At 39.1% G+C, this 27407-nt stretch overlaps 2 long non-coding RNA genes across 4 annotated transcripts in view; one reads left to right on the top strand and one right to left on the bottom strand.

The window, feature by feature from the left end:
• LOC122564799 (uncharacterized) overlaps window positions 1-27407 on the bottom strand; it is a 73535-nt gene that overhangs the window by 35180 nt on the left and 10948 nt on the right. For all 3 annotated transcript variants that reach the window (XR_015760730.1, XR_015760729.1, XR_015760728.1), the window contains exon 2: window positions 6213-6290. This is a non-coding gene — a long non-coding RNA (uncharacterized LOC122564799). The remainder of the gene's footprint in view (window positions 1-6212; window positions 6291-27407) is intronic.
• The window catches only part of LOC148146121 (uncharacterized), a 119629-nt gene continuing 102552 nt past the window's right edge, over window positions 10331-27407 (top strand). Inside the window, exon 1 of the long non-coding RNA XR_015760727.1 lies at window positions 10331-10404. This is a non-coding gene — a long non-coding RNA (uncharacterized LOC148146121). The remainder of the gene's footprint in view (window positions 10405-27407) is intronic.

Genomic DNA, 27407 nt, shown 5'->3' on the forward strand with positions numbered 1-27407 from the left:
TAAGAATTCGACAATTTTTAGGAGGTAAGACTATAAGAAATAAAAGCAGCAGGAAGCCATTCAGCCCATCAAACCTATACCACTATTCAATAAAATCATGGCTGATCTGTCCAAGACTCGAAACGTCAGCTCTTTTCTCTCCTTACAGATGCTGCCAGACCTGCTGAGATTTTCCAGCATTTTCTCTTTTGGTTTTCAGATTCCAGCATCCACAGTAATTTGCTTTTTTTTTAACTTCTGCTCCTATGTTTCACAGTTTCATGGTTATGAACTTGAGAAACTGATGGTGAGTCACTTCACCAACAACTTCATGAGCCACTGCAGTCCATGTGATGTAGGTATACCCAGACATTTAAACAAAAACAGGGTTATTTTGGGCATTTTTGGTAAATTTTTGCAAAGCGCAGATGTCTGAGGTTAGAACAACACTAAGGTTGTTTTTGATTTTTTTTTTGTGTTTCATTTTTGTTAACAAACTTTCCCTTTCAATGACCTGACAACTTAGTCAAACAAGAAAAGCTCTCTTTCAATTCAAACTATCCTGTTAGCCAATTGCGTTCAAGGTTTCAATCATTTGGTTTGACTGTGTACATTTAAACCATCCAGTCAGAAAATCAAAATTGTTACAGAATGAAATGTGCACATTTAATAAACTGTTGTGATACTGTGGAATTCACTTATGGGCCAGGTGCATACCAGCAGATGCTTGCCAGCTGTACGACTGAGTGGGTGTGAGGACAGAGATAAGTTAAAAGTCAATAGTTTTGTGTGGGCAATAGGCTTTCAATGCATTCTCCTCAATGGCTGTCAAAAATAAGGACATCTAACTTCTCCTGTTGGTGGAGTCAAATTTAAACTTTACCCAGTAACACAAAATCCTGCAATAAATCCTCTGTGTGTGCCACAGAGAACAATCATTTTCTAGAGTCACCGAGCCAGTACAGTCTGCGGCTCATAGTGGGAGGACAGATTTATCTTGGCTAGATCTGGGTATCAATTTGATCATTTAATGTTGAAAAATTATCACTGCTACATTTTTCGATCTGTAATTAGGTGAATATTTATAAAGGTTTTCTACGTATCATCGAATGACCTTCCAATGCTCCAAATGTTAACCAGAACCAATGAGCCATCAGGTTCTGACCATTCCTGATCACTGGAGAAATTCCAGTCCCAACATTCTTCCTTGAACAAAGAGCTTTTATGGTGGACGTCAAATTAGGCAATTACATCATTTTCAGATGACTAAAAATAACCAAACTGAATAGTTTCTTTTAATATTCCTAACACTGCAAAACAATAAATTACCCCATCTGTTCAGAACTTGCAGCAACTTGAGTAAAAACACTCATAGCAACTTTCAACTGCCAAGCTTTAACAACTCTACTTTATTCTTTCTGCAAAACATATTTATTTTTTGCTTTGTGCTATTTGAAGCATATTTTTCTGTTTCCTTCTTGTGTTTTTTTTTCTAAATCTTCAAAGTTATTGAATTCAAGATGAAAGATTGAGAAAAAAGTTGATGTCAGCACTCCAGAAAAGTGAACAATATTCCACCACATTTCAGACTTTATGCCTAATGGTGGGTGGAAAGACTCAGAAGGTGACTACTCACTCGTGACTAGCCACAGCATTTATGTCTGTTTAATTTCTGAATATAGTGGAGGGGATTGGGGCATTCAGGGATATTAATATCATTGAATATCATGGGAAAGTGATAAAATATCGCTTGTTGGAGGTGGTCGTTATCTCTTTTGTGTGGTGCAAATTTATAGGTTTGAATCTGAATGTTGTCTTGTTCCATGCCAGACAAAATTATTTCATTATTTGAGGAATTATGCATGGAAGTGAACACTGTGCAATCATTAGAGAACATCTGAATTTTCTGAAAACAGGCTACACCTTCATTGAATGTACCAGGAACCAGTATAACAGGGATATAAGTCAGGGGTACATTAGTCAGGACTTAAGATGATTCATAGTTTGCTCTCTGTTGGAGAGAATAACTGACTTGATGTTTTTCATTGCCTAAGAACCAAACCAATCAATAACCATTGTTCATTGTCAATAAATCAAGAGTTCCCAATGCATAATATTTTAACACGTTCAAAATAAGTGGTGGAACATCAGCCTCTGAACCAGGTCAGTTGAAAACAAAGCTGTGTATTTGACTCTCCAGCATGACACTAATTGAGTCAAGTCAAGGTTAAAATATTCAAGGTCAAGATTCCTGATGAAGGGCTCTTGCCCAAAACGTCGATTCTATTGCTCCTTGGATGCTGCCTGACCTGCTGTGCTTTGCCAGCACCACACTCTTGAGTCTGATCTCTAGCATCTGCAGTCTTCATTTTCTCCAAGGTTAAAATATGGCTATTTAATATATAACTCCCTCCTGTTTTGCATTCAGTACATCTTTAACACACCACTGTAAAAATGTAATTAAACTTACAGTTGGGTCCTCAGAAGATTTTCAGTTACAAAAGTGAAAAGATTCCAAACCGCTTGACATTTTGGCATTAATGTTTAATAAAGTGTTAAACGTCAATGTGTGTTAGAAAGGTCAACTCACTAAAATTAGTATCTTGCTTTTTTGAGAAAATGACCAATTTAATAGACTTTAATGCATTTCATTTTAAAAAAGTGTTAGGGTGTTATCCTTCATCCTTGACAAAGAGAATGTAAATAGAAAGATTGTGTTTTCTTTTTATGTGACTCTCTTTGCATTCTTGTTCACTCAGATGCCATGCCACTCACACACATTGAATTGCTAAAAATAACCAAGTATGTCATGTGCAGTTTTCATTTGCATGTGACATTTGTCACTGAGCACAGAAAAATAAAACAATGCACCATTGCTGAACAGGTTTTTGTGCAATGTGCTAATTCATAAGGTTATGGGGATTGGGGGATAAGGTGGGAGGCTGGGTCTGGATGGGATGCCTTTCAGAGGGTCTGTGCAGACGCGATGGGCCAAATGGCCTCTTTCTGCACTGTCGGAATTCTAAGATTCTTCGGTGTCTGGAATTAATGGTCATTCAATTTTAGTTTATCTGTAAAATTGACTTGGAAGGAACCAAATTAAATGGCACAGATAAAATCACTAATCAAATGCTGGGAATTATTGCCCAAAAGACAGCAATGCCAACCAATATTTCCTCTGAAACGTCACAGACAGAGGTACATGGTGGATCTTACACAGGTTCTTACCACCCGCTTTTGTACATTCAGATTGTTCATATCAACTGGGACATCATAGAAATTGGGATTTGAACAGTTTTTAAACTGGCTCTGATCCAAGAACCCATGGCAATCAGAGTGTTGTTTACTACATCACAAAGGAATGTTACTCTTTAGCATTATATTAAAAAAAACACCTTCCCTTAACATGGAACCACAACACAGACACAACACATCACTCTCTTGTTTCAAAACACTTGAACATTCTTGCCAAATATAATGATGCATAACAGAGCATGGATTGTCAGGTAATGAACAGAGCATTTTGATCCTTTGAGGTCAGACTTTTAATGGTTCCTCTCCTCTCCACTTCTTGCCCCGTAACGTTGGTGAAGCACCTTGGTATGTTTCCTGTAGTGATTGGGACCAGGTGGACCTCATTGACTATGAGGTTCTTGATTGGGGTTGTTAATCTGGGCCAGTCAGAAATTGGCTGACAAATGTAACTGGGAGAAGAGGTGGGCACCACCGGGCATGGAGTGCTTTGTTTCCCCCATCAACTCTATTTTGATTTAACCCCTACTCTCCCCTTCACTTTTTCAATCACTTAGGCATTGTCCTTAAGTGATGCACTGCTTGTCACTGGCCACTCGGGTGTTTTTCCTTCCTGGTGGTGGAATACGAATAAAGTTTTCTGCACTCGATAATTCTTGACTGTGTCCAACACCTAAATGCACACAAAAAAACCCCAAGTGATTTAGAATCTCCTCAGAGAGAAAAAAATATATAAAAAGAGGATTAGAATCTCCTTAGTTCAGGAATTGACTCCAAGCTAGCTGGCACAACGAAATTAAGGGTGACTCAGTGACGGGATACCGGCCTCTATGCAGTTAATCCATGTGGTCAAAGTCAGAGCTCGCGCAATGTCGGGTTGTGGTGCAGTGGGTTTGTTTGAGGTAGCAGGCTTTCTGAGAGCTGCTCCTTCGCCAGGTGAAGGTCACCTGCTGGGGGTGCAGCACTCTGGGAGCTTTTGGTTTTGGGTGGACCTGTTGCACTGTAGCCTCGTGTTGTGTGACTTCTGACAATATTCAAAGTGACAACACATTAGCCAGTGACATTGTGGCGGATTTTGTTTTTACTTCAGTGGGGAGCTGGGTCTTGGGCCAGTTGGCCACAGCCAGTAAAACAAAAAAGAGGAGAGAAAAATATATAGCCAAGAGATGAGAATCTTCTCAGCGGAGGACTGACTCCAAGCTGGCTGGCCACAGCCAGTGTACGGTGCACTAGTAAATAAAGGTGACTTGATGACAGGACACAGGCCGCTGTGCAGTTATTTCAGTGGCAATGGGAGAAAACAGGATGTGCCTGACCATCATTCGCTTGCAACTGTTATCTTAAAATTGGGGCAAACATTTCTGTCATCATACCTCTGTTTGAGAAGCTTGATTCATTTGACACATCTGTCAAAGACTGAGCCCAGCATGTGCAAAGAATGTGATATGTTTTTTGGGCAAATAACTTGGGGCAGAAAAGCAACAGGTATTCCTTCTGACTGTGTGTGGACTCATAGCATTTTCAGTTATAATGGGTTAACTCTTTCTGAGGCACCAGGCACTAAAATCTTCCAAGAATTGACAGATTTGGTAAAGGAATATTACGATCCCAAACCTCCTCTAAACCTGAGATGCTGTTAGTTTTATTCAGCTGTTAGAGAACCAGGGAATCCATATTGGGGTTTTGACAAGCTATTGTAGTTGCTGTCTTGATACTGCAAAGACCTAACTTGAGTAGGAAAACTTGTAGGCCAGTACCCAGGAAAGTGCTCAACCTGGACAGTTCCCCTACATGTGGTTTGGAACAATTAAGTTGTATACTGGAACCCAAATTGGAACCAATTAAAATTAATGTTTGATTAAATGGCCACCCAGTTTCTATGGAGGTCGATAATGGTGCAGCTGTATCAGTGCTTCCATAATCTGTCTTTAATATGATTTGCTTGGGTCTCGAACCTTCAAGCTTGTGCAAGACCTCAGCCAGATTGAGAACATACACTGGGGAACCATTGCAGTTTGAGGGCATGACCTCGGTTCTGCAGTTGGTGCAGTTACCACTGATAGCAGTGAAAGGCTTAGGCCCAATCCTATTGGGGTGGAATTCATTGAGAAAGATTCACTTGGACTGGCTCAACATTAGTTGATTAGAAAATGGCTGCCTCAGTGAAGTCCTAGTGGAAACCTAGTGAAAAAGAGGGGTATTTCAGGAAGAACTTGGGACTATCAAAGAGGCCTTGATCAGGAAGCAATTCTGAGATTTTACAAGGCCCACCTAGTGCCATTTGCCTTTCTGGCAAACGTAGAGGTGGAAATCAGGAGGCTGGAGAGTGAAGGATTCATCAAACAGTTTGCGGAATGGGTAGCACCAGTGGTACAGATTGTGAAGCCTGATGGCTCAGTTCACCTTTGTGGGGATGTTAAACAAATGGTAAACCGCTTCTTGCAGCTGGATAAATACCCAATCCCTCACAAGGATTTATACACAAAGTTGGTGGGCGGGCTGTTCTTTATGAAGCTGGACATGAGCCACACCTATCTACTAGTGCAATGGGATGAGGAGTCCCACAAGTGCGCTATAGTTAATACCCATAAAGGTTTGTACCAATATACAAGGCTGCTATTTGAGGTATCATCAGCCTGCACCCTTTTCCAGTGGAACATGGGAACATTTTACAAGGGCTACCCCAGGTTGCCATTTATCTGGATGTGCTAATAACAGGGAAGACCAATAAAGTGCACTTGGAGAGCTTGGACATGATGCTTAAATGTTTCCTCCAGGTGGGCTTATGCCTTAGAAGGGAAAAATGTGTATCCCACGTGCCCCAAGTGACCTACATGGGTTACAGAGGTTGAAAAAACCAGGTTACACCCATCAGTAGAGAGAGAGGGTGACCAAAGGAACCCCAATTCCCCCACCTGTACCAGAGCTTAGGACTTTCCTTGGGTTAGTGAATCATAATGGCAAATTTATACATAACCTACCTTCCATCTTGGCACCTTTACCCCTGCTATTGAGAAAGGATCCCCCTTGGGAATGGTCACATAGCCAAGTAGCAGCCTCTATGGAAGTGAAAAAGCATTACATTAGAGAAAAAATCCTGGATTTATCAAGAAACTCTATGTACAGCAAATCAGGGCAGGGCTTGTACACTTAATGGTAAGGTCCTAGGGAATGTTCTCAAACAAAGAGACCTTTGAGTGCAGGTTCATAGTACCTTGAAAGTGGAATCACAGGTAAACAGGGTAGTGAAGAAAGTGTTTGATACCTTTGCCTTTATTGGTCAGTGCATTGAGTATCGTGGTTGGGATGTCATATTGCAGCTGTACAGGACATTGGTTAAGCCACTTGTCGATTTCTGAATTCAATTCTAGTCTCCCTGCTATAAGAAGGATGTTGTTAAACTTGACAGGGTTCAGAAAAGATTTACAAGGATGTTGTCAGAATTGGTAGGCTTGAGCTACAGGGAGAGGCTGAATAGGCTGGGGCTATTTTCCCTGGATTGTCGGAGGCTAAGGAGTGACATATTAGAAGTTTATAAAATCATGACGGGCATAGATAGGGTGAATAGTCAAGGTCTTTTTCCCACGGTAGGCGAGTCCAAAACTAGAGGGCATAGGTTTAAAGTGTGAGGGGAAATATTTAAAACGGACCTAAAAAGCAACTTTTTCACACAGAGGGTGGTATGTGTATGGAATGAGCTGCCAGAGGAAGTGGTAGAGGCTGGTACAAATACAGCATTTAAAAGGCACCTGGATGAAAACATGATTAGGAAGGGTTTAGAGGGGTAAGGGCCAAGTGCTGATAAATGGGACTTGATTAACTTAGGATGCTGGTCGACATGGAAAAGTTGGACCAAAAGGTCTGTTTCTGTGCTGTACATCTCTATGACTCTGTAATTCTATGTGAACTTAGCTAATAGGTTGAATATGGTTTGAGGAAATTATTTTGTGTTAGCTCTATTTAATCTGGAAAATGAAGCCATAAGGTTAAAAAAAAATGACAGGTAAGTTGCTCCATCCATTTACGATTGAAACAGAGAAGAAACAAATGAACTGAAGGAGCTGGAAAGCCAACAGTGTCTCAGATTGAAAATGATGAATTCATTTCCTGTGGGATTATGTCTGATTCTCATACTGCGGTGGAGGTAAGGTAGGTAAAGTTGCCAACTGAAGGCTGTGCTATGAAGTTTAAATATTTCCACTGTGAGACCTTTCAGTGATGCAGCCTAGTAGCAAAGGAGGGTCATGACCTTCAGCAACCTACACATATTTCTCACTCATGATCATCTTGTTACATTGAGAGATTGTGCAATACTGCTATGTAGAGCTTCATGCTATGGTAACTGGTTGCCAGAATTAACAGCTTAAACTGTTCACAAAAAGAAAAACTTCAAATTCTTATTGTTGAAACTTGGTATATATTCCTGTTATTTACTGCAGTGATAAACCAATTAAATGTGTTGCTTAGAAAAAGCGTTGAACAAGTGGGTCTGATGTTTAGTATACTTAACAATAATCGTGGATGTGGTATTAATTAGACTGGCCACATTGTTGCATATGTATATGCACACAAGTACTCACATACTCATGGACTCAGAAACTCAGGTACACGAACATGCACACTCACACAGACACACAGATGCACAACGCACACATAACCCACACACTCACAAAGACACAGATCTGCACATACACAACATGCACTCACAAACATGCACACACTTGCACAGAAACACACAGACAGATCCGGCCCCACAGACTCACACACAAAGACCCACATACTCACACACACACAAACTCCACCACTTTCCCCTCCCCCCATCTATCCTCTCAGGGTCATGAGTATCCACACTCATTGACACACAAACGAATTGCATACATATTTTCAACGAAAACCATTAAAGGTATGCCAAAATGTAAGGAACCTCAAATTTAAAATTAAATCATTAATGAGTACCAGGATTACTGCAGCACCACACAGGGATTATAAAGTCTTATTGCATTGAACTCAACAAAACAAGGTCCAAGATAGCCCAGAGAGACAATGCAATATCCAATTTGTTTTATGTGATGTTATTGCAAAATTGGTAACACAGATAAACAGCACTAAAAGTCAATTATAACACGGATGAAGGATTTAATTGACTACAATTGAGATGCAAATATTAACATAGAGGTCTCATTATTTGAACTATATTGAACAGTAAACACTCTGCTGTTATCATGTTGCGTCAGCTCTAAGTTAGCCTCCCAGCTGTCATTTCCTTCAGAAAATTCATTCACTGTGACAGAAATAGCAGTGAAACAGAATGAAATCATAATACTTTACAATGGCTAGATTTTTAAAGTTGGTACTGATGTTGCATTTGCCCAAGCATAAACATTCCCCTGAGGCAAATAGTTTAGAACGGCCTAAGTAGCAACGACATCATTCAATCAGCAATATGATAGGTTATTTTAATAGAATAGCCTAGTCTATGCTTTGCCTGGAGTGTACTGTCATATTCAATTGCTCAGTGTTTTATTGTGCATGTCTGTTGACTCTTCTCTATTTAGTGTATTGATAGTCAAACCAGGGTGTGATTTCAGAGAAACAGAATCGAAACTGACAGGACAAAGCTGTCATCTTGACAGCAGACACTTTAGAAGTATTGACCGAAACTCTCATTCATACCGAGAAGGTGACATTTCTGCAGAAATTACTGGAGAAACTCCACAGGGCTGGCAGCATCTGTGGAGAGAGAAAGCAGCGTTAACTTTCTGAGTCCAGTGACTCTTCTTCAGATGATGTTATTCGAGCTGCTGACTTTCTCTAGCAATTTCTGGTTTTGTTTCCGATTTCTAGCATCTGCAGTTCTTTGTTTTATTATGTCACTTCTGGATATCTCTGAGGCCTGAATTGGTGAGAAAATAGAGGATAATTTAAATTTACATGTTCCAGCACCCGTCCTTTCTTTACTAGGAGATCCGCCCACTTCATAGGAAGGCTAAATTTCAGGGTTTAAGACCTATTTGTTCTCTACAGGTTGGGAGTGTCTGGATGTAACAGTGACCTGGCAAAAAAGAGATACTTGTACATTGTCTCAGAACAGATAGCCAGTGAATAATTGAGCAGTAAATACGCTTAATAAATAATCTGGTTCAAAGATAAAGGTAATTGTCAAATGAAATTTTTCTGCTGGAGCTGTGAGAGATCCATTATGGTCAGAAACTGTCAAACTAGTGCTCAGATTGTGAAGTTACACAGTGATACCCAGTACCATATCTAGGTCAAAGTAAAATGGTATGCAGTTCCTGCTTAAAGTGGAATCATTTCCAAAAGATGAGATGTTCATTGAAGAAGGCTTCATAGGTTTGACGTATGGGGACTCACTTCCTGGGGATGAGATACAGTGACTGATTCCCTTCATAGATAGTAAAACTTCAGATCTTTTCAAGGAATGTTCAGTAGGGATTGCAAGTGTGTCACTTGCCATACCTCATTGAGGTTGGAGTGAAAATATTTTTATTGAGCAACAAACACTTTAACTGTTTTTTTTCATGATTCTCTCCCATTTTTGTGACAATTCTTCAAGTTTGTGATGACTGAATTATTTTGGTTTTGAGAACGTTCACAGTTCCCGTGTACTATCAAAAATTTACCCTCAACAGCTTTACATTCTATATGGTCATTGTATGACACAAAAATGGTGAACATGAATATGTATCAACCTTAAGGCTGTCAAAAAAAACAGTCATTCCAGACAATTACCACTTCCTAGCAGCATCATTTCATGACACCACATCCTTCATGAAACTTGAAATGTGGCAGAGCTATTTGCAGATACTATTAGCAGAATAGCAGAAAGCTCATATCTAAAAGTTTTTGTTATTCATTGAGTTATCTTTCAGGAGCAAAGAAATCCCCCTAGAACCTAACACATTTTAGAAGACCATTCCTTTCATCTGTCAGGCATTGAGGGAATGCTCAATCTATTTGACAATGTCATTGTCCATGGAACACAATCATTGATTTTCAGCCATTCTCATTGAACTCTAAACACAATTTGATTTTCAACAGGGACAGCGTTGAAACTTAACTTTCTCGGGTACAGAGTGACAGAAGATGGAGTTAAGTCTGAAACACACAACATACAACTGCAAAAACATTCATGTGCTTCTAGCCCGAATGAAGGTAAAAGATTTGACAATCATCTTCAATAACTGACTTGTATATACATTCATTTCTAACTATACTGATATATGGGGCCTCTTTGAAAGCCAGTGCATAACGATACGAAATTGGAATGGTCAACAGTCAGAGGCTGACACATCAAATGTGAAGTTAGCATCTCCACCAGTCCTCATGCTTTCCAGAACATATAAAAAACAAACATCACAATAGATGCACCAGCGAAACTGATGAGAGTTATACTTTCACAGTACTGTGTAAGAAAAAAACTATTAGTTCCCTATAATTAGTTCCACCCATTGTTGGAAATTGAACACAAATCCCATACTAGAGAGCAGGAAGCACAAGCCTTGACCTACGTTTGTGAACTGGGAGGAAGTGAGGACTGTGATGCTGGAAAAGCACAGCAGGTCAGGCAGCATCCGAGAAGCAAAAGAATCAACGTTTTGAGCATAAGCTCTTCATCAGGAATGTGGGGATGGCCCAAGGGGGCTGAGAGATAAATGGGAGGGGGTGGGGCTGGGGGGGAAGATAGCTGAGAATGCGATAGGTGGAAGTTGGGGGTGAAAGTGATAGGTCGGAGAGACGGGTGGAGTGGATAAGTGGGAAGGAAGATGGACAGGTAGGACAGGTCATGAGGGCGGTGCTGAGTTGGAAAGTTGGATCTGGGATAAGGTGGAGGGAGGGGAAATGAGGAAACTGCTGAAATCCACATTGATCTCTTGTGTTTGGAAACTTGTGAATATTGACACATGTATCTCTACAGTAGAAAGTTCACTTTCCACATCCATCACGAAGAACCGACTACAGTATTAATCACATCAGGATCTGGTCAGTTGTCAATGCATCTACAGATGGTCAGATCATCTTTATTAAGGTTAAGGATCTTCCATGTTCCTGCAACTGAATAGCTGACATGCTAAAACAGTGTTAGCAATAGTGAAGAGCCTTACAAAATTGTAGGTCACATGATAGCAATATTCTCATATACCTACACGAAACTTGTAACTTGGGGAGAGTTGAAGATAGGTTTGATGGCAGGTTTGACAGCAGTCTGAGAGTTAATATGTCAAAGGGGAAATCATTTCAACAATCTATTCATATCCTACTTGCAAATATCAATCTACTCCACAATCTCCAACTGAAAAAAAAGTGTTCAAACCTTTGATGGGTCATGACGTTCACATGACACTAACCCTACATAAGGCAACACTGCCAACCAATGAGAATACGAGAGCAAAATCAGAAGAAATCACAGAATAAAGCAGTAATGCACAAACATAATTTAACAAACAAATGCATTGCAAGAAAACAAAGGTTTGAAGTTGGACACTGAGTTCACATCAAACAGCTAAATAAGGTAAGAAGAAATAGGAATGGGAGTAGACCATTCACCTCCTCCAGCCTGCCCTGCTATTCAATAGGATCATGGCTGATCCGACATTTCTCTTGTACACTTTCCTGCTCTTTCCCTGTAACCCTTGATTCCCCTATTGATCAATCTATCTATCTATCTCAGCCTTAAATATACACAAGGACTCTAGCCCCCACAGCCCTGTATGACAAGGAGTTCCAAAGACTCAGAAGAAATTTCTCCACAATTCAGTCTTAAATTGACACCTCTTTATTCTGAGAGTATGCTGTCTGGTCCCAGAATTTCCCATGAGCAGTAACATCCTCTCAGTGCTTACCTTGTTAAACCCCTAAAGAATCCTGTATGCTTCAGTGAGATCACCTCTCATTCTTCTAAACTGCAGATAGTAGAGTCCCAAACTTTTTCATCTTTGCTCATAAGCCAATCCCTCCATACCAAGGATCATTGAGTGAACCTTCTCTGACATGCCTCCAACAAAATAACTTATTTTCTTAAATAAGGGGCCAACAGTGCTCACACGTATACAGTTGACTACTCTTACACTCCAACCCCCTTGAAATAAGGGCCAACACTCCATTAACCTTCCTGATCAGCCGATGCACCTGGGTGTTAACTTTCTGTGTTTTGTGCGTAACTCCCCCCACGTCACTTTGTGTCACAGCTTTCTGAAGTTTCTCTATGTTTCAATAATACTCTGTTCTTTGGTTCACCCTTCCAAAATGAACAACTTCACATTTTTGATTGACCACAAACTCATTGTCTCAACCAAGAGCAAAGCAGAGTCTTTGGTTGCTCAGCATCAAACTTGCCTGTTGGTTAATAACATAAAATGGAGCATGAGATGCTTGATAGTGAGCAGACCAGGATATTTAAAAGGCAGTGAGTATGAGGACACATTTTCATGAGTTATTCATCTTCCTCATTGAGCAGAACACGTTGAACCACAACACAAAATTTATAGACCTTATCACAGCCACTAATAGCCTTCCTGTCTCAAAGATCATTTCTATACTTAGAGAAAACAGAAACACTTAACACTAAGACATGATTCAATGTACATATATTTGCTGTTTAATGTACGGCAAACATTTTATTAACTGCCATCTATTGGACCAGGAGTTGATCAAATATTCTGGATAATCAAGAGGTACGCATAGTCATCATAAATCCTGATCAAGCGAAGCTTTGAGATAACAACATTCCTCAAAAGATCTGTAAAAACATCAACACACCTCCTAATTTCAATGTAAAAAACACATGTTAAATGATAGAAGTGTAATTCAGGAGGTATTCACGCCACTGTCATTCTTTATTTACGGTATAAGTACTCAGACAAGGTGGTAGATCACAGTATTTGAGTTTTACAATTTTTGTCAGTTATCAAGAGTGTCAGTTGATAAGGTTGCTGTAGTTTAATGTAAAGTAATGGGCCCAAATTCTCTGAGGAGGGGCAATCTCACACAGATTAGCACTCTGGCCCTTCTTTTTTATGAAGTTAGGGAGCTCTATATTTCTGAAAGGGGATTCTCATTAGGGTTCCCTTTGCTCGTTCCTCCCACCCAACCCAGCATGAAAAGAGATTGGACCAGCCTATTTTAGTGACATTGAATGAAGTACTGTTTAAACACAGAACTTCATATGTTCAAATCATAAAATGCAACACACACCTTCATGCTTTCAGCAATATAATGACACCATCGATATGTTTTCTTTTAAATGGGAACCTGCTAGTTGCAGGAAAGCTGCAGATTCATTTAACATTTTCTTAAATGGCAAAGGGAAATTAAGCCATATCACTTTGCATTATTCAGTCAATGACTGTTGTAGACTAAAACTCCAGTGACCTTCAGGATTAGATTATGACATGATACCAGCTGCATTTGATGGAATTCCGGCATTCTGAATGTTTTTATTTTCTTTTAAAACTCCCAAAAAGGGAAAATCAACTGGAAGTGAGAAGATTCCAGTTTAGTTACTGGCAAGATCTCTTTTATTCAACCTCATTTTACAAGCTGCTTTGACACATGAAGCATTAATCGGCAGTGTGTTTAACAGAAAATAGTGTGACATTGAGTTGATATTCTGAGGTAACAAATGGAAAACACTCATTGCCTGAAAACTGGCTATATTTTGATGGTGCCATGATTACAGTAAAATCACAGTTCAGTGCTCTGATGGTAAGAACACTGTTTCTGAAATAGTTCCAGCAGTTACAAATACAGATCTTATAACAAACTACATGTAGTAACATATACATAATTTCATCCTCACATAACAGTGACTCACTATTTTATGATTATAGAAACTGTACTTTTAGGATGATACCTATGCAATTAGTGAAGTTGAAACTAATTATATAAATTATTGGCTCAGATATTCCACTGGCCAGAGAGTTTGTTGTAGAGCCACAGACTGGATTTACATATCATGGCCCAGTGGAATCTTTGACACAGCAGATTTTGTGAGAATTGCCTGGGAAATTAGATCTTCAGATTAGCAATTTCCCAAAGCCTGAAACCCTTTGAAAAAGTCCCTTAAAGTTGGAAACTTCAGAGGGTTCTGACTGAGTTAAGTTTAATATTTATCTAGGAACTGTTTGAGGATTAGAAACTACTCTAACTCCTGGGTAATGATTAAAGTGACATCCCCCCACCCCATCAGTAACCCTACAAATGTACCTTCCTTGACCTCAGACATTCCTGGAGTTCTGAAATCATCCATGACTGGGCACCTATTTGATCTAACCCAAACACTTACCTTTCCCACCAACCGTCCCTGGACCCAACTCCCATCTCCCCTCTGCCAGCCAAATCCACTGGACCAGACAACCTCTCCAGCTATCAGATCTAACATCTATGAGCCATGGCACCAGGAGACATTCCATCTCACTAGACCTGGAATACATAGATTCCTGGACACGTTCAAAACAGGAGACCCCTATCCAGGAATCTCCAACACAGAAGTCAGTTGAGTGAGGTTTTAATCCGCCAGGTTTTCCTGGATAAATATCTAGTGGGTAACTTTTAATCTGATCGGGGCGGAAATAGAAATTCCAACCTGATCAGAATACCTGGGTCAATGTTTCTCTCAAACAACCCGAGATATTCAATAAAATCACCCGTGCTGAAATAAAAACAGATTTAAAATAAACTTGAGCCAAATTTTCCCAATCAGACTAGTTCCCTTTTACATGGAACAGAAATAAACTGAAAATGAGTTTTGGTGCATTTTTACCACATCCGTCTGTAATTTTCTGTAGTATGTAAAATCTCTTCCTTGTCACATATACAGCATTTTCACAGTGACCACTTATCTGGAATTTAATGAAACTGTTGCTGGGAAATATTAATACAAAATAAAACTGGGGGAATTATTTTTAAGAGTAAAAGCTTTTATGGATTTGTACAAAGTTGTTAAGAGAGATATAGAAATTTGATTTCCATATGTCTTCAGTATTTTCAATCTTAACTCAATGGTAAAATTTTCACATCAGAGCCAGACTATGACTGAGATTACACTAAGGTTGAGAACCCACTTGGGCACATCCACAATGGACATTCCAGGATAGAACTGAGGGAGGGCCACACTGTCAGGAGGACTACCTCTCAGATATGATGTGATGTGATCCAATGTAAAATTGCAGCTGCATTCCAGATGAAGATAACAGGTCCAAAAATACTTGTTTGAAGAGAAAATGAGAGGCTCCTATTAATATTGTGAATAATATTTATCTGTGAAGCCACATCAGCAAACAGATGATCTGGTTATTATCTTATTATCATAATGTGAAAGTTTACCACGCACAAATTGTCCCACATTTCCCACATTACAATAGAAGCTACAATTTAAAAAGCACTTGAATGTAGTTAAAAGCTCTTTCCGCTACCCAGGATAATGAACGAGTCTATGTAAACTCAAATTCCCTCTCTTTTTTTAGATCAAGAAATATTTTCTTCTTTTGTTTTGCCTATCATTGCTTACACATTTTGGTTTTTAGTAGCTTGGCCAATTTATTTGAAGAACATAACGTCCTAACATCATTTTGGAATTTTTTTTTTAAAGTGTTGTGTTTCTTCAGAACTTTGCAGTGCTCTGTCACACCTCAGGGCCTTTATTCTGAATCGGAAGTGCTGATAACAAACAATAAGCTGCATTTTAACATCCCACATACAACAGCTGGCTGGTTCTTCTACTATTGGTTCTAGGCCTCCAATATTCAGTTCATCCACTTACAGTAGAGTCATACAACACAGAAAGAGGCCGTTCGGTCCAACCTGTCCATGCTGAAAGTAATCTCAAATTAAACTAGTTCCATGCACCTGTGCCTGGCCCATATCCTTCCAAAAGTTTCCTATTCATGTACTTATCCCAAGTGTGTTTTAAATGGTGTAAATGTACAATTTCTCAGGAAGTTCATTCCACATGTGAATCATCCTCTATGTAAAAGATTTGCCTCTCATGTCTTTTTTAAAATCTTTCTCCTCCCACCTTAAGAATCTGTCCCCAGTCTTGAAATCCCCCGCCCTAGGGAAATGACAACTACCATTAACTCTATCTATAGCCCTCATGATTTTATAACCTTCTATAAGGCCATCTCTCAACCGCTCCAGTGAAAAACGTCCCAGTCTATCCAGCCTCTCCTTACAACTCAAACTATCCAGGTAAATCTCTTCTGAACCCTCTCCAACTTAATATTATCCTTCCTACAAAAGGGGGCCAGTATTCCAGAAGGGGCCTCACCAACATCCTATACAACCTAAAAATGATACTCCCAACTCCTATACTCAAATCTCTGAACAACAAAGGCAGGCATGCTAAATATCTCTGAACCACCCTATCTATATGTGTTGCAATATTTAAAAAATTATGTACCTGAACCCCTAGGTCTCTGTGTTCTACAGCACAACCCAAGATTCTGCTTTGAACTGTATAATTCCTACCCTTGTTTGTTTTACCAAATGTGTCACCATGCATTTAGAGTCATAGAGTTATAGAGATGTACAGCATTCAAACAGACCCTTCGGTCCAACCTGTCCATGCCGACCAGATATCCCAACCCAATCTAGTCCCACCTGCCAGCACCCGGCCCATATCCCTCCAAACCCATTCATATACCCATTCAGATGCCTTTTAAACGTTGCAATTGTACTAGCCTCTACCACTTCCTCTAGCAGCTCATTCCATACGCGTACCACCCTCTGAGTGAAAAAGTTGCCCCTCAGGTCTCTTTTATAACTTTCCTCTCTCACCCTAAACCTATGCCCTCTAATTCTGGACTCCCCCACCCCAGGAAAAAGACTTTGCCTATTTATCCTATCCATGGCCCTCATCATTTTGTAAGCCTCTATAAGGTCACCCTTCAGCCTCTGACGCTCCAGGGAAAACAGCCCTAGCCTATTCAACTTCTCCAATTAAACTCCAAACTGCCACTCTTCTTCCCATTGACCCAATTGATCAAGATCTGTTTGTAATCTTTGATTATGTTTTTTACTGTCAACTATACCATGAATCTTAGTGTCATCTGCAAACTTACTAACTATGCTTTCTATATTCTCATCTAAGTCATTTATAAAAATGACAAACAAAATGAACCCAGCACTGATGTTTTTCTCAATGCAAATACTTTGTATTATGGTATATTGAGTAGTGTAAGAAATACATCATTAAAATACAATCAAGGTTCAGAAAATAAAATCTAAATTTTTGCTCGGAGATCACTGTCACTGTGATGTGAAATCAACAGGGCATTTGTACCTGATGCAGCAGTGCATACATTAGCTCCTATGAATAATAAATATACATGAAACACGATATTGAAAGATTCAACAGACTTTTATTTCAGCTGCTGATATATACAGTCAATGGTATTTCAGTGCCTGGACTAATATTAAGCAATATGGTTACAGAGAATTGCATGCTTTCATAACTTTTCATGCTTCAAGTGGTGCAAATTTAGATTGAGACTGAGACCTTTATACCTTCAGGTTTTATGCAATAGTAGAGTGGTGAGATCACAACCACGTCTGTTAAAGTATATTAACTGTGAGACATAGCATTGCAAACAAATACATTTGGTTCATAGACAGGCATGTACTGCCAATTTGATAATTGTAAAAACAGGTAAAACAGAGTTTACAAGATCAACACTTCAAACTTCAATGTAATGCTCTGGTGATTTGAAAAGTCATCCCGATTTGATGATCATATGCCCACCTAGAGACATAAATACTGTTTGCTCTTGCTTTTGTTTGACAACTGGTGACAGTCAGAAAAGGCAACTATATCATTTTCTTAATGAGCTAATAATGGTCCACTTTTAATTCTGAGGTTTGCTTTTAGAGATCGAAGGATATGTCTAAAGACCATCTTCTCATACAAAACCTTCTGTATATGGACAGTGCAAAAGGACAAACTCGCTCAAACCTACAGTTTTGTGTGTGACACCACAGATCATGTGAAACTGGAAGCCCCTTTCAAAAATTTCATGTGTGGAGTGGAGAAAACGTTAATGCTAGATGAGGTCAACAGCTTAAACCGGAGGATCATCTGCACTGTGTGATCATTACCACTTCATCAAACTCCAAGGAACTTTAAGCACTAGGTCAGGATATTCATCGTCTAATCAATGGCAGGACTATGACAAAATAGCTTAATAATGTATTGCAAGAAACAAGTTTTTGAAAAGCCTATCCAAAAGAAAAATCTCAGGAAAAAATTATTTATGCACAATGGCTTATGTAAATAAACTTAGGAAGGTAATAGAAGGTTATTCTGCTGCGCAGCATACAGACAGCATTTCGTTCTTTAATGTCTTCAGCAGTTCTCTGGAAATTGAAGTCTTTGATCATGACCTCTGCTTTCTAATAAAGGAGGTACTCATCACTATAATTTGGTTATTCTGCTTAATTTGGTTATTCTGGGGTGTTATCTCTCTCGATTGATATTTGCCCTCTTGAATTCCAGAACATTGTCTTTACAACCTTCTTGCTGCTCAGCTTGGACACTTCTCCAGAGGACCTCATTCACCTACTCAGTTTTCTATTTCTCAGGAACTCAAAACCCTTAATCGTTTTGTCTCCAACTTATACACTATATAGCAAACAAAATAACTTTCCACCACAAAATAAACAAGGATCCAATTCATTTGCAGAGTCTACAAAATGCAAAATTATTTATCAATGAGACATTGTTCTAAATCTATTATTTTGTATTTTGACATAGGCAATGAATTGAGTTTATGTCAATTGCATATGTAACATGAAAAGCAATGACCAGAACACAAGAAGTGTGACAGCTTTAAGTTATTGTCTGTGCATTTATTACATTGTTGAGATGTTTGGCTTGAACATGCCATTTGTATGTGCTTCAAATTCATAACCTTGAGATGCAAACAGATTTGTTTTTAATTTCCAACAATTCTCAATTCTGTTAAAGATGTTATCTTGTAGATTACTTTTCTCAACATTTGTCTGCCTGTTGCATTCTTTTCTCGAACACTCTCTGAACAAATGGCTCATTGAAGCAAATTCTGCTCCTGTTCTTATGGATGAGCCAGCTGATATTCTGAGTATTGCTCAGACTCACATTGTGTAGAAATTAGGCAACTTTTTTTTTCACCGGTGACTCTATTTTGCACTTGTTTTCTTTCAACTTCCTATCTAGCCCACACCCCCTCACACCAGCAGCAGCATTTCACCTTCTGCTATCTTAGGGGCATACCACAAAAGCCCCCGATGGAAAATGAAATCATACAATGCCTAACCTCAAGATGTCTTTCCATCTAGTTTTCTCTCTTTTTGATCAAGCAACTATTGCAGCTGTAGCTATTAATCAAAATACACTTGTCAAAACTCCGTTGGGTACTGATAAAACTCAACTGTCATAACAGATCTTCAGAGGTGCTTTTTCATGAATGTAAAAGATTAATTGTTTGAAACAATTACCGATTAAGTGGATTTATGAGACTGACTGACTGGAAGAAGCATAAACCAATGCTTTACTCTCACTGGTTAGGGCAGAACATTGCTGATCCTGTTATAATCCCCATGAAGACCAGTAATTTATACTTAAAAGAATTCAAATTCCAATCATTAGCTCAAATAATGGTACATGAAGATTTTGCATTGTAAGACAAGCCAAACAGAGAACAGCCAGGGAATTCCTAGAGGCATGGCACTCATCCACAGATTCAATCAATAAGCACATCGACCTGGACCCAATATATTGGCCACTGCAGCGGACAGCTGGAATTGACAACCGGAAGCGGCAGATACAAATCACTATAAATGCCAGAGGAAACATCACAGAAGCGCTTCACAGGAGGCTCCCAAGCACTGAGGATGTCACCTAGACAGGGGACGAAACATCTGCAACACAAATTCCCAGCTCGGCGAACAGAACCACAATAATGAGCACCCGAGCTACAAATCTTCTCCCAAACTTTGTAAGACACTTATTGCCACAAACTAAAGTTGACTTTGACGAAACACAAACTTCAGCAGACAATTTATACAATAAATCACAGAATAGAACTTTGTGTTTTTACTTTTAATGAAAAGAAGTCACACTATTTATGGGTTATACATTCCCTGAAGGAGACATTACATTCTCCAGGAATCAGTTCCAAAGTGATTCTTAGATTTTGAGGGTTAACTCCCATTCTTTTCTTTCATAAATTTTTAACCCAAGAATTGTTTTTCACAGTCAAGATTTTCACTAGAGATTCTTCCTCAAAGCCCATGAGGTGATCCTTCCAACCTCATTTTACATTCTTACAAATTTGAACTGTTGAATCTGAGTGTGGACTGTGACCCACATTTCTGTGTAGTGAACCAAACAGACTGGCTGTGGTGAGCTGCTCTCACTCTCTCTTTCTATTGGATCCTTGCACACTGACCCACTTGTATGTTTCAGGGATTTCTTTTGGAAATCCTGGAAACCAATCCTACCAATGTCTGTCTTTGGACTCTTCTCTTCTTGATGACAATCTCCATAGTAATGTGAAACATATTAGTGTTATATCTTGGTTAAAATATTTATGCTTTGGCCTTTCAATTTCATTCTATCTTACAATAAATTAATCATTACAGTTTATAAAACCCAACATTTTTGATATTGGTCTGTTAAGTTTGTTATGACTGCTAAATACTGCAATATAGTTATATTTTAAATTGTTTCATCAACCCAAGGTAAAGTGGGATAATGAAGAGAGAAATGTGATGTGCTATTAGTCATTTCTGATAATAATCCCAGGTGGGCTGATTACCACGAGGTAAGGGTCCAGGTCGAGCCTTATTGAAATTCAGACGCTAGGTTTAACACTTCAGCAGGAAGGACAGAGCAGCTGGCTTTGCTATAGGTAGACTTACAAACTTGAAGTCAAATTCAAAGAGTGTGCGGAGTGAGACAGAGGGGAGAGAGAAAAGAATGCTGTGTATGCGAAAAGCAATGAATCTACAGCTGTGAAAGCAGAATGCTAGTCAGACAATAGACATGCCTTAGGAAAAGTTAATGACTAAGCAGTCATTAGTGGGTGCCTTACTGGTGGAAATCAATATGATTATACTCAAGAGGATTGAGTGAAGAAGCTTTTAAAAGGATTATTGTACTAGCATAACAGGGAGAAGAGAGCACTCAAAATTGTCAGGAGGGATTCCAGGCTTTAAAAGCAAGATTTCATTTTGCTAAGAATGCAATGTAGTATATAACTGCGGTGTGTGGTTACTGATTGTACTAGGAAATTAATAACATTTACATGTTTAGTGCTGTATTGCCTACCAAGTGATTTTTTTAAATCATTCAGGGATGTTGGATTTAATCAAAGTTGGTTTTACCTTGTTTATTACATTAAAAGTCTTAAAACATGCAACCTTGTGTGATTCTTTGTTCTGGTCACTGAGAATTCAAATTTCTTTTTAAAAGTTAACAGTTTCAAAGGAAGTTGTAATATGTTGTGGGGTCTGATTGAGCTTTAAAAAATTATGAAAGACATGATAGGGTACATTGTGAGTCATTTCCATTGGCAGATTGTCTAAGACCAGAGGGCATAAGTTTAAGTTGATGAGTAAGTGGTTTAGAGAGGATCTGAGGATTTTATTTTTTACCCAGAGGGTGGTAGAAATATGGAATACACTGCCTGAGAGGGTGGTAGAGTTAACATTTAAGAAACATCTGGCTGAATACTTAAAATGTCAGGGTATAGTTGGCTATGGAATAAGCCGGTAAATGGGATTAGTGTAGTTTGTTATTTGTTGGTGAGCATAGACATGGTGGGCTAAAGGGCTCCATTTCTATGATGTAAGACTATATGGCACTCAGGAACACTCTGTGACTTAAGTGACACCAGCAGCAATATCCAGACCCATTATCACTATACAGATATATTTTAAAAATACATGAACCATTCAGTTCACACTGAACTGATAAATGTTAAAAAAGTTAGCAGCTTTAATTTGGAAAATAATTTATAATACTGCAAAACAATTTATAAAGAGTAAGCAGTAAGAAGGATAAAGCATAGGAACATTCATTGCATTGAAAAATCTTTAGTAAGATGTGATTTGTGTTTTTGAGATTACCATCATGGAATGTGGTGCTGTAAGATCTGTTTTATTTTAAGTGGGGGATCAGTCCACAGTGGTTTTATTTGTATTATTCCTCAGGATCAGTTAAGGCAAAGTCCAATTGACTAATATAACCACAACTAAATTCAAATGGTGAGTCAGGTTGAGGATGATTCCATGGAAAGCACACTTCATTTGTTATGCCTTGTTCTATAATCAGCACAATCTCTGCCAAACTCAGTCTGAGCACCAACCTTGTGAACACTGAAACATTGTGAGATTCATGTTTCAAACATTACAAAATCCAGTTTGGAAAATGTTACCCTGTGATACAGTACATTACACAGTCGACTGAAAGAACTTATCTGTAAAAACTATGTGAGGATGAAAACATTTTGAATTGTCACAAAGACGGATGCAGTAACCCCATGGCTATGGGACGGCCCACTTAACTGAGAATCTAAGAGTTCAAATCTCAATGGGCCAAGTCATGAAAGCAAATTTAGGAATCTGTGGGCTAACATCAGGAAAAATAACCACAAAAAGTCCAAATGAATCATTAATATCCTGCAGTAAGTTCTGTGCCATACTTGTGGTTTACCCTAATCCTCAGGCCATCTCAATTCACCTCTTTTATCAAAATGACCCTGTCCTAGAATCTTGTGGCAGAGCTAACTCAAGGCCACACTGGCAGGTCAGAGTCCTGCCTATGGAGCTCCAAGAATTTGAGGAACTGCCTGCTCAGATCAAACTGGAGCCCAGTACTTACTATAAATGAGCATTTTAAAAATAATAAGAATTCTGCTAAATTAATTTATCCTCTTGGTTGAATAGATGCACTACACATTACCGAATTCTCTCCTCTCTATCCACCTTCAACACTAAATTCTCTCCTCTACCCCAAACTTTGATATTTTACTATTTGTGTACCTCTCAATGAGTCTGGATGAGTTCCTGACTTGTAATATAATTTCCAGTGTGCTTTACATTGTGACCATGTTTTAAATGCATTCAATTCATAATGGAGTCAAAAGCTAAATATGTACTCCATTTTGTTACACATGACAGCTGGATAGAATCACAATGAGAGAATGTGTGCAAACTGTTGAGAGCACCACCATTTCCTGTCCTACTAACTTTAGCTTATTATATAATGAATATATTCTAAATATTCAAGCCAGCATTGGTTGGTGCATTGACAGTGTGTAATATGAAAAGGTAGTTTAATTTTGTTATACACCAAATTTCTTTTCAACTAACTGCATATTAGAAATTACAGTATAAATCTCAAGGAGGACAAAATCATTTTCTTTGGGCCCTTTGTTTTTAGTTTTATATTTTAAATATCTTAATAAATCTCCAATTTACTTGGACCACTTAAAACCTAAAAAAAAATTAGCAATAGGATGCTTATGTTGAGTAGCCTTCAGGATCTGCAGTATTTCTGATTTAACTATTCATGAGGTGGCACAAGAATATTGCAAAAAGGGTAAAAAATAAGGTGAAGTTTTCCCAGGGTCTGAGCAACGTGGACTATCATGACTAGTAGAACTGGGCGTGATACTTGACAAGGTTAATCTCAATGTCAAGATCATCTCACTGCAATTTGTTCACTTTTCAAAAGCGGCAAAGCAAGCTTCTCGCAAGGCAGCGTCAAGTTCCTGATTGGCAATCGTTATTACTTGTTAACAGCCTAACTCAACACAGGTTGCAATCTTACCACAATCACTGTACAAATGAGCTGTCAGGAAAACATGATCTGGAAACCAGAGTGAACTCTTAATACGTTCAGCTCACCACTTGCTCCAAAAGGCTTCCATGTTGGATATTGGCTATCAACATCTTGGACAGTTTCTTGGCACAGGCTACATGCACCCCACATCCCATGGGTGCTGGCATCTGACTTGGGCCAGCCTCTACGGTTACCATGGAACATCACTGAACTACTTAGGGGACACTTCTACACATCAATGCTACACTGGCAACTCTCATTGTACTGCTGCAAAAAGGACACTATGTGCTCAGCGACATGCACCAGCTCAAAGGCTCACTCTCTTTCAGCCTACCTGGATGATCGCAGCATCACTGCCTGGTGTTGCCTTGCCTTTTGGCACTTTGATTCCTCAGCCAGAGATACTGGGTTGATATTACCACCTTAGTCTAGCCAAGGAGGATAGGCTTCGCTCTGAGGGTCCCAATACAGTAAGCCAAGAGCAGCCTCCGATACGAGTCCAGGCCTTGCTTTGGATACTCTGCTGATAAGGAGTGAGGAGCCAAATAATGGGCAGCCACAACCTTCCGTCTTGACCCTTTATTTTTCCTGTATTCTGGGCTGTTTGGCTCCCAGAATGAAAAAGGGATGGTTATTACAGAAAATGAAAGTGTCCAGCATAGCTATCACTGATGGTGCAGCTGGAGAAGTTTCCGAAGTCCGTATGCCCTATGGGCTTTTAAAGGTGGCACTGTTATCCTAAATGCCAGTCAATTCCAGCCTCTCTGGTGAAGGCCTGGTTGGTTCAGATATGGTGCATGGTGCGTGGTGCAATGGGGGGGAAGAATCAGATGTGATTTTCACACTCAAACTTCAATCAATGTGGAGACTTTGGTTCATTACAGTGAGAATCCTCCCCAATCACTCCACATGACTCGCACTTGGCCAAAAACCTGTAAGATTCAGCCCACAGTCCTTTCCAAAAGATTTATGAAACATTTTAATTATTGTTTAATATTGTTTCCCTGGTATCAAAGGTCCGATTTATTTAAAAATCTGTTTTTTCCCTTCATAGTTTACAAGTCACCTTTGCAGGGGTAGTGAGAAATGGGCACCAAATGCCAGTCTTGCCAGCAATGCCCTATGCTATGAAAGTAAATAAAAGCGAAGAGTAGTCATATCAGATTTGAAGCATTATCTCTGTTTCTCTCTCCAGATGCTGCCAGACCTGCTAAGTTTCTATAGCTTTTTCTGTTTTTATTTCAGATCTCCAGCATCAGTAATACTTTGATTCTATTCAACTAATTTGAAATCTGTATTGTTCAGGGAAGTAACTTTTCTTTTACCTTACCGAACAATCAGTTCCTTCCCCTGCCTTCCAGCTTCACTGATTCACTGAATGTAACTGCTCTATTAACCCCGATTAATTACAAAGGATTGTATATGGGTATCCCAGCACCATGGCCAGAGATAGTGACAAACCAGTCAATGTGAGGTTAAGACCTGGACCCTTGGTATTGAAACACCACTCCACATAGTTGTGGTATAACCGAACTATCAAAAGCCATCAACTTTCATGTCCTCTGTCTAGTAAATTAAACTCAGCTGCAAACATGAAATAAAAATTGCTTTTCCTTTTTCCTCCATCTGCTGAGTATTATTAATCCAACTCTGATAAATGCTCCACTTTTGTTTTTAAATTCAGACAGTTTTCATTATTATTTTTTAGAATTGGAAGCAAATTTCCATTAGCATATATTCAATTAGCAATAAGCTTCCAACAACTGTAAGCAGATGACATACATCCTAGCAGAATGTGAGAAAAGTTTTCATGAACTTCAGTTTAAAAAGGAGGACATGTTTGACACACTACTCCCTTCCCCAGACATTTCAGAGAACAGAAAAAAGGTGAGTGTGACTCATCAGGCTATGTTTTCTCAGTACAGTAATGCAATGATTAAATCCTTTTCATAATTGTCTCAGACAACTTACACAGAATTGATACTGTGTAACAAAATGCACACTTCAAATGGAAATTTAGCAATCTAACAGCTTTCATTTTCAAAATCATGTAAACCATTCTATTAAACACTACATAATAGGAGCATGACTTACTTCTTTCTGAGTCTATAATTCTCAAAGATCTCTGAAGAAGAAAACAAAATCACACTATATCAGTGCCTGAAGAGTTGAAAGGGAGGAAAAAGAGTGGAGGGAGGACAATGATAAAATGAATATTATGTATAAACAGCTGGAGTTTAAGTTGTTGACTGTGACAATGGTGCCTTTGAAGATGCCGAAAGTGATGCCTTGATTCTGCCAAGCATAAGGACAGTAAAGTGTTCGGCTCCATTTAATATTTGACACATAACCATTTGCTTGTCTATATGTCATATTTATAATAAAAGAAGATAGGCATAAGACCATTATTAACGAGTAACTGGATTATTCTGCTGCTCCAAGTAGAAATAACACGGGTATTACCAGCATTTTGACTGAATGAGCTATAAAAATAAAATGCCAGGAAGCTCTAAACATTGTGTCTGACTCCCTGCCATATTTCACAATTGATTATCCATGAAGGAAACTGAGTGACACCATAAGTCCATATAGTGACCCTTCATTTCTAGGCCCTGGATCTAAATGCAGCCTGTGTTGCTTTTGGATAATTGGTTCTAATGTTGAAACACAAAATGAGTTTGTCTGATTTCAACTCTGTCGGCAGTCCTATTTGTTATATAAGGTACTGGTTCTGAAAGTGCTAATTCTGAAGATTGCATTAAGCTCCACCCAATCCAACGATGTCAGAAGGACTTGGGTGGGGAAAGGGAAAACTCTTTAGATCACGAGGAGGAAAGGCCTGGTATCTTTCATCTCCTCATGGTCTTTATGATAATGTCTAAACTATACCTGATTGCTACCGCATAGTAAATATATCTTGTTTAAGATATTGAGCCTTTTCTCTCGACTACCTAGTGGTTTTCCCCTACCCCAATGAGACCAAATAGGCCTTACACACCCAGTCGGAAAAGGAGATGGTTTGAGGAATCTTCCTATCACATGTGGCAATGGCTTGCAACATGGTGCCAGCTGTGGTCATCCAAAGATCCAGTCTGCCAACACCGACAGCATTGTGGATTAGGGTTCAATTTCGATATGCTGATTGAAGAAACTTTCTCTACAGCTTTAAGAGTGATTCAAGCAGACACTCAGCAGCAGATGCATTGGCAGACTCAAAAAGCAGAATGTACAAAGGAAAACGTGTTTCAGACCTGGTAAGAGAAGCACAAATGCATGAGTGAACTGGAAGGTGCATACAACTGGCAGACTAGTCACTCCTCGCAGTTACAGATTGCAT

Source organism: Chiloscyllium plagiosum, unplaced genomic scaffold, assembly GCF_037043375.1.
Source record: "Chiloscyllium plagiosum isolate Xiang-an unplaced genomic scaffold, Cpla_swu_hap1 HiC_scaffold_21, whole genome shotgun sequence".
NCBI classification, from domain to species: domain Eukaryota; kingdom Metazoa; phylum Chordata; class Chondrichthyes; order Orectolobiformes; family Hemiscylliidae; genus Chiloscyllium; species Chiloscyllium plagiosum.